Raw genomic sequence first — 7,500 nt, 5'->3', positions numbered from 1 at the left:
CTACGGGCCGTGGCCTCATTCAAGTTGGACTTGGGCTCGGCGCGAGGCGTCGGGGTAGTGGACCCTCCCAAACACCACATGCCACGACAGGCGGCCGCCTGCGGGGTTCGGTGCTGGACTCTTCCCTGTTCGCTCGCCGCTACTGGGGGAATCCTTGTTAGTTTCTTTTCCTCCGCTTAGTAATATGCTTAAATTCAGCGGGTAGTCTCGCCTGCTCTGAGGTCGTTGTACGAGGTGTCGCACGCCACGCCGCCAGCCGGCTGTGCACGCTACCGAGTAAGTACCGGTATGCGAACCGCCAGGCGACGGGCGCGCATCGCACGTTTAAGGAGACGCGGCCGGCCCCACAGGCGGCCACGACACTCCCAGGTCTGCGAAGCGGGGCAAACGCCGCGCGCTTCAGTATACGTAGCCGACCCTCAGCCAGACGTGGCCCGGGAACGGAATCCATGGACCGCAATGTGCGTTCGAAACGTCGATGTTCATGTGTCCTGCAGTTCACATGTCGACGCGCAATTTGCTGCGTTCTTCATCGACCCACGAGCCGAGTGATCCACCGTCCTGGGTGATCTTTTCATAGTTTCCACCATCTCTTTCGAGACAGTTGCATAGGCGGGACTGAGGCGTGTGGCGGCCCTGTTCCAGCGTTCAGTGTCCAACGGCCTCACGGCCGATGGGCGTCGTACGGCTCCACACCGGAGCGGACAGGCAGTCGGGCGAAAGTCATTCAAAACCGGCGCCAGGCGCCAGGTGCCGCAGGCCAGCCGCTCCAGCGCTTCAGCGCTCGTACCACACAACATTGCCGTTAGTTTTGAGACGAACGCGTGGTTCCGCACGCGGCGCACGGCTACTGCGAGCCGTACAGGTAGCTGCGTGTTGCGCGACACGACACGCACATCGAAAGACATGCAGTCTAGTCGGTAATGATCCTTCCGCAGGTTCACCTACGGAAACCTTGTTACGACTTTTACTTCCTCTAAATGATCAAGTTTGGTCATCTTTCCGGTAGCATCGGCAACGACAGAGTCAATGCCGCGTACCAGTCCGAAGACCTCACTAAATCATTCAATCGGTAGTAGCGACGGGCGGTGTGTACAAAGGGCAGGGACGTAATCAACGCGAGCTTATGACTCGCGCTTACTGGGAATTCCTCGTTCATGGGGAACAATTGCAAGCCCCAATCCCTAGCACGAAGGAGGTTCAGCGGGTTACCCCGACCTTTCGGCCTAGGAAGACACGCTGATTCCTTCAGTGTAGCGCGCGTGCGGCCCAGAACATCTAAGGGCATCACAGACCTGTTATTGCTCAATCTCGTGCGGCTAGAAGCCGCCTGTCCCTCTAAGAAGAAAAGTAATCGCTGACAGCACGAAGGATGTCACGCGACTAGTTAGCAGGCTAGAGTCTCGTTCGTTATCGGAATTAACCAGACAAATCGCTCCACCAACTAAGAACGGCCATGCACCACCACCCACCGAATCAAGAAAGAGCTATCAATCTGTCAATCCTTCCGGTGTCCGGGCCTGGTGAGGTTTCCCGTGTTGAGTCAAATTAAGCCGCAGGCTCCACTCCTGGTGGTGCCCTTCCGTCAATTCCTTTAAGTTTCAGCTTTGCAACCATACTTCCCCCGGAACCCAAAAGCTTTGGTTTCCCGGAGGCTGCCCGCCGAGTCATCGGAGGAACTGCGGCGGATCGCTGGCTGGCATCGTTTATGGTTAGAACTAGGGCGGTATCTGATCGCCTTCGAACCTCTAACTTTCGTTCTTGATTAATGAAAACATACTTGGCAAATGCTTTCGCTTCTGTTCGTCTTGCGACGATCCAAGAATTTCACCTCTAACGTCGCAATACGAATGCCCCCGCCTGTCCCTATTAATCATTACCTCGGGTTCCGAAAACCAACAAAATAGAACCGAGGTCCTATTCCATTATTCCATGCACACAGTATTCAGGCGGGCTTGCCTGCTTTAAGCACTCTAATTTGTTCAAAGTAAACGTGCCGGCCCACCGAGACACTCAATAAAGAGCACCCTGGTAGGATTTCAACGGGGTCCGCCTCGGGACGCACGAGCACGCACGAGGCGGTCGCACGCCTTCGGCTCGCCCCACCGGCAGGACGTCCCACGATACATGCCAGTTAAACACCGACGGGCGGTGAACCAACAGCGTGGGACACAAATCCAACTACGAGCTTTTTAACCGCAACAACTTTAATATACGCTATTGGAGCTGGAATTACCGCGGCTGCTGGCACCAGACTTGCCCTCCAATAGATACTCGTTAAAGGATTTAAAGTGTACTCATTCCGATTACGGGGCCTCGGATGAGTCCCGTATCGTTATTTTTCGTCACTACCTCCCCGTGCCGGGAGTGGGTAATTTGCGCGCCTGCTGCCTTCCTTGGATGTGGTAGCCGTTTCTCAGGCTCCCTCTCCGGAATCGAACCCTGATTCCCCGTTACCCGTTACAACCATGGTAGGCGCAGAACCTACCATCGACAGTTGATAAGGCAGACATTTGAAAGATGCGTCGCCGGTACGAGGACCGTGCGATCAGCCCAAAGTTATTCAGAGTCACCAAGGCAAACGGACCGGACGAGCCGACCGATTGGTTTTGATCTAATAAAAGCGTCCCTTCCATCTCTGGTCGGGACTCTGTTTGCATGTATTAGCTCTAGAATTACCACAGTTATCCAAGTAACGTGGGTACGATCTAAGGAACCATAACTGATTTAATGAGCCATTCGCGGTTTCACCTTAATGCGGCTTGTACTGAGACATGCATGGCTTAATCTTTGAGACAAGCATATGACTACTGGCAGGATCAACCAGGGAGCTGCGTCAACTAGAGCTGAGCAGCCGGCCGCCCGGGAGTGTGTCCCGGGGGCCCGCGCGAACACGCAAGCGTCCGCTCAATTATTCTGCAAACAGGAGGAGGCTGAGCTCCCCTGCACAACACACCTCGAAACCCTCTCAGGTCCCGGCGGCGCGCAGCGCCGTCCTAAGTACTTGGTCGGGTTCGAGAGAGGCGCAATCGCCCGGAGTTAGGCGAGTAGACGCTTTAGGTGCGACCACCCGTGCTCCCAACTGAGCTTGCCGCTGCCGACAGAGGCCCGGGAGCGTGCTGTCGTGGCATTGCCGGCGGGAGACAACACGCGCCACCTACGGTGACCGGCAGCTCCAACGCCAGCGCCACAGAAGGACAAAAGCCCCACTTGGGTGCCGAAGCGAACTCTCCCAGCACAGCGCACGCGCCAACACGTCCGCACAGCTGCGATACAAACCACCTGCGAGAACCGCTGGGGCGACCGAGCAGCAGACGGCGTCGCGGCGCCGAGCGCCGGGCGGCGGCGCATCCTCAGCGCACACAGTCCTCAATCGGACCAGCACACTGCAGATGGCCACCGCGCTTCGCACCGGGCCCGCGAGGACCTACTTTGGCCGCAAGGCGCCGCGAGCAGGGGGCGCCGGCGCGCAGCTGCGCCGCCTGCCGCGTCCGTCGGCCGGCGCGCCTGCCACTGGCCGCCCCCACCAGCCGGCTGTAACGCGTGCGCCCACGCACCGCGCTGCCAGCACGCCGGGCGGCCCCCCCTCACCGGCCGGGGACGGTCCCACCCAGCCACCGCCGCGTATCGCCTCACACCCAGATCCCCCCCCCCCCCCCCCCCCCCCCCCCCCTTTCACGTTCGTGGGCATGGTGGGTCCCCTTTCACGTTCGTGGGCATGGTGGGTATCCATGAAACAACCGGTTAATAGCTCGACCGATCGTCGCCAACACTGATTCACCTCTAGCGAGAACAACCGCACCACAACGGGTTACCAGTTGTTCATTTGCGTAACGTCACCAGCAAACGTAGACGTCCATCGCCATTTGCAACGAGTATTGCATGCCTGTGTCAGGTGTCACAACACACTACGTCTGCCCACATAGACGCAACAACATGTGCACGCCTAGAGAACACGTGGAAGGTAGCCCCCGTACGTATGCGGTGTCCATTGCGCGAACGACTGTCAGCCGGCCTCTGCAGCATGTCGCAGATGTGGAACGCGGTGCAACATGCTATCACAGTGTGTGAGAAGAGACGACTACGTCCGAATACACGCTCCACTACATCAACAGACTGCTCATGCTGATCGCCATCCAGGGCGTCCGTTCCTCCCACACGTCTGAATGGCGTACCACACTGCAATCCAGCTCCTAAAGGGAGACGACACGTAGCTGCGTCCACAATATTTGGACTGTATGGTCCGCCGTTGCTAGGCGCAGTCGTCGTACGGTCACACATGTGCCACGATGTATCATTCAGTACATACGGACCAATGTGCAGCACAGTTTGTGGGTTTTGCGTACATCCGCGGACAGGTGACAGGCCGTACCACAACGTAGGCTGAGTACGTCGGCATGCGAAGGGCATTGAACATGCAAACTTCTCAACGACCAGCTTGCGAAGGCAGGGGGGAAGGGGGGGGGCATGTACGTCCTGCTGCTATCCACATTACAGTGTATAGCAGGAGCATGTGGAAAGTCAGCAACACTTGCAAGGTGTTTAACATGACGCGATACACAGGGGACCGGGCAGTGCGAATAGCGAACTATATTGCGAGGGTTGCGGTTAGGCAACACTACACTAATTTAACGAGTTGCATAACAATTACAGAGCAGGTTCAGCGACAACGTGCGTCAGGTTAAGGCGCAATATAGGTTAGGTTGAGGCGCAATATGGGTTACGTTAAGGCACAAATTAGGTTACGTTAAGGCACAAATTAGGTTACGTTAAGGCACAAATTGGGTTACGTTAAGGCACAAATTGGGTTACGTTAAGGCACAAATTGGGTTACGTTAAGGCACAACATGGGTTACGTTAAGGCACAACATGGGTTACGTTAAGGCACAACATGGGTTACGTTAAGGCACAACATGGGTTACGTTAAGGCACAACATGGGTTACGTTAAGGCACAACATGGGTTACGTTAAGGCACAACATGGGTTACGTTAAGGCACAACATGGGTTACGTTAAGGCACAACATGGGTTACGTTAAGGCACAACATGGGTTACGTTAAGGCACAACATGGGTTACGTTAAGGCACAACATGGGTTAGGTTAAGGCACAACATGGGTTAGGTTAAGGCACAACATGGGTTAGGTTAAGGCACAACATGGGTTAGGTTAAGGCACAACGTAAGTTAGGTTAAGGCACAACGTAAGTTAGGTTAAGGCACAACGTAAGTTAGGTTAAGGCACAACGTAGGTTAGGTTAAGGCACAACGTAGGTTAGGTTAAGGCACAACGTAGGTTAGGTTAAGGCACAACGTAGGTTAGGTTAAGGCACAACGTAGGTTAGGTTAAGGCACAACGTAGGTTAGGTTAAGGCACAACGTAGGTTAGGTTAAGGCACAACGTAGGTTAGGTTAAGGCACAACGTAGGTTAGGTTAAGGCACAACGTAGGTTAGGTTAAGGCACAACGTAGGTTAGGTTAAGGCACAACGTAGGTTAGGTTAAGGCACAACGTAGGTTAGGTTAAGGCACAACGTAGGTTAGGTTAAGGCACAACGTAGGTTAGGTTAAGGCACAACGTAGGTTAGGTTAAGGCACAACGTAGGTTAGGTTAAGGCACAACGTAGGTTAGGTTAAGGCACAACGTAGGTTAGGTTAAGGCACAACGTAGGTTAGGTTAAGGCACAACGTAGGTTAGGTTAAGGCACAACGTAGGTTAGGTTAAGGCACAACGTAGGTTAGGTTAAGGCACAACGTAGGTTAGGTTAAGGCACAACGTAGGTTAGGTTAAGGCACAACGTAGGTTAGGTTAAGGCACAACGTAGGTTAGGTTAAGGCACAACGTAGGTTAGGTTAAGGCACAACATAGGTTAGGTTAAGGTACAACATAGGTTAGGTTAAGGTACAACGTAGGTTAGGTTAAGGCGCAATGTCGGTTAGGTTAAGGTACGATATAGCTTAGGTTAAGGTACACATTGTTGTAGGGAAAGGTGTATTTGGGGGGGGGGGGGGCGGCGGCAGGTTCGTTGATAGTGATTATCGTAAGTGCATGCCTGCGGGATCATCCGATTTGTCACGTCAGGATGCACTTGTGGCTCATGACAGGCGGCGCTCCGATTCCAAGGTTGTGGCAGATCTGTGTCTTTCATTCCTGCCATTGTTTGTGTACTGTGACAGGAGGCAGTATGGTGATGTTGGGTGCACCCCTGTGTAGGACATGTGTGGGTGTTCGTGGCTTAGCTGAGCAATGGCGGATGTCGGAAGGGTGGGATATTCTGTTTTCTGGGTGGACCTCCCGGTCTGGTTATGATAGTGTGGATTGTGTAATGTGGCGGAGAGGATGCACCGGATGTTCTTCCATGCTGGTGGTTAGATATTGTGTGTGTGCCTGTTAGAGGCAGAGAGTAGTGTGTGATAGTGTCTGGCTGACGTGTGGTTCTCATTGTGTGCAGAGTCTTTCAGCATGTATAGGGACGGTTGTATATATTATCTGTATTCTGATGGCTCTGCATTTATTACTAATCAGTGCCGTGTATACGGTTACTCTGGTTCCAGTCGAAACTGTTCTATCTCTGTACATTAGTGACACTGCGGCTCCACTATGTTGCTGCCCCTGTCGGCCGTTTCCCCCAGTGTATGGCTAGTGATTATCAGCAATCAGTCTATTAGTCAATACCGGTAGTGTGACGACTTCAAATGTCCGGGATGGGGGAAGCTAAACCCTTCCCGTGGGTCAGGGCCTAGAAAGACTCTTCCCACGCAGGAGGCTCGGACTGTCGTTACTCTTCCGAGAAATATATTTGCCCAGCGTTTTTTGCGACTGCGAGTGCAACGCCAGGAGGCTCCGACTGTCGTTACTGTTCCGAGATATATATTTGCCCAACGTTTTTTGCGACTGCGAGTGCAACGCCCACGGGTACCGACATGGATGGGGCGCTTCCTAGCTGATCGCTCGGCATGGGAATCAGTACAGTGAGCAATGCGATCGCGTCTGTAGCTTGTACGTGGTACAGCTCGCAGCTCATGTATAGGGACAGCGGGAATGTCGCATATTGGACATAACTCTTCATGAAACGCAAGTTATAGGTGTGGATTGCACATTACGAGTGCGGGAAACTTCCGCCGTTCATCCGCTGGCGTTGCGAGTTTGGCGGTTGGGGTGGGGCACGAGCGGGTGCGGGTGGTGTGATTGCCGGTCCACGACGTTGTGCGGCAGAGGCACTGGCGTTTGGGTGCTGTGGTCGACACAGGCTGCATGCTTTGTGGGTGGCGTCGAAAGATGGGCACTGTGGGCCCATCGATGTCTTAGTCGGCTTGGCGTCCCATAGATGGCGGTATCGTCGTTGCAGGAGCTCATGCTGAGGGAGACCTACAGATGGCGGTATGTTTTGTGGTGCGCTCGACATGGCGGACCTAGTGTTGTCAGATTCGCATAGATGGCGATACTGTTTTGCCAGCATGGTTGGCGTAGTTCCGTCGGATCCCTGTAGATGGAGGTGTCGAATG

The 7,500-nt window shown here is 54.3% G+C and overlaps 2 non-coding genes across 2 annotated transcripts; both read right to left on the bottom strand.

Annotated features, from left to right (window-relative positions):
• Nucleotides 1-413: 413 nt before the first annotated feature.
• On the bottom strand, nucleotides 414-568 carry LOC126439650 (5.8S ribosomal RNA). The gene has a single exon (XR_007581287.1). It is a non-coding gene; the product is annotated as a 5.8S ribosomal RNA (ribosomal RNA).
• A 353-nt stretch (nucleotides 569-921) lies between these two features.
• On the bottom strand, nucleotides 922-2,830 carry LOC126439662 (small subunit ribosomal RNA). The gene has a single exon (XR_007581298.1). It is a non-coding gene; the product is annotated as a small subunit ribosomal RNA (ribosomal RNA).
• Between the last annotated feature and the right edge of the window lie 4,670 nt (nucleotides 2,831-7,500).

The sequence above is a fragment of the Schistocerca serialis genome, unplaced genomic scaffold, assembly GCF_023864345.2.
Source record: "Schistocerca serialis cubense isolate TAMUIC-IGC-003099 unplaced genomic scaffold, iqSchSeri2.2 HiC_scaffold_133, whole genome shotgun sequence".
In the NCBI taxonomy this organism is placed as follows: Eukaryota; Metazoa; Arthropoda; class Insecta; order Orthoptera; family Acrididae; genus Schistocerca; species Schistocerca serialis.
The sequence above is the reverse complement of the archived record's forward strand: the minus strand, read 5'-3'. Positions and strand labels throughout refer to the sequence as shown.